At 68.1% G+C, this 533-nt stretch overlaps 1 long non-coding RNA gene across 2 annotated transcripts in view; it reads left to right on the top strand.

Annotated features, from left to right (window-relative positions):
• LOC108447590 overlaps positions 1 to 527 on the top strand; it is a 1,033-nt gene extending 506 nt beyond the window's left edge. The window contains exons 2-3 of one of the 2 annotated variants that reach the window (XR_001863247.1): positions 44 to 102; positions 141 to 527. This is a non-coding gene — a long non-coding RNA (uncharacterized LOC108447590). Of the gene's footprint in view, positions 1 to 5; positions 103 to 140 lie in introns of both variants that reach the window. The other variant, XR_001863246.1, reaches the window with a different exon arrangement.
• The last annotated feature ends 6 nt before the right edge of the window (positions 528 to 533 follow it).

Here is a 533-nt window from a genome sequence, read left to right on the forward strand (position 1 = left end):
CCCAGGTGTGCAGGAGGGGCTCAGGTGTGCAGGAGGGGTTCAGGTGTGCAGGGTGGTTCCCAGGTGTGCAGGGTGGGACCCAGGTGTGCAGGAAGGACCCAGGTGTGCAGGAGGGGTTCAGGTGTGCAGGAAGGACCCAGGTGTGCAGAAGGGGCCCAGGTGTGCCCAGGTGTGCAGGGGGTGATCAGGTGTGCAGGAGGGGCTCAGGTGTGCCCAGGTGCGCAGGGGGCCCTCAGGTGTGCAGGGTGGTGCCCAGCTGTGCCCAGGTGTGCAGGGTGGTTCCCAGATGTGCAGGGTGGTGCCCAGGTGGTGCCCAGGTGTGCAGGGTGGTTCCCAGGTGTGCAGAGTGGTGCCCAGCTGTGCCCAGGTGGTGCCCAGGTACGCAGGGGGCGCTCAGGTGTGCAGGGTGGTGCCCAGGTGTGCAGGGTGGTGCCCAGATGTGCCCAGGTGTGCCCAGGTGTGTAGCTGGCCCCAGGTGTGCCCAGCTGTGCCCAGGTGCACAGGGGGCGCTCAGGTGTGCAGGGTGGTGCCCA

Source organism: Corvus brachyrhynchos, unplaced genomic scaffold (assembly GCF_000691975.1).
Source record: "Corvus brachyrhynchos isolate BGI_N302 unplaced genomic scaffold, ASM69197v1 scaffold836, whole genome shotgun sequence".
Classification (NCBI taxonomy): Eukaryota; Metazoa; Chordata; class Aves; order Passeriformes; family Corvidae; genus Corvus; species Corvus brachyrhynchos.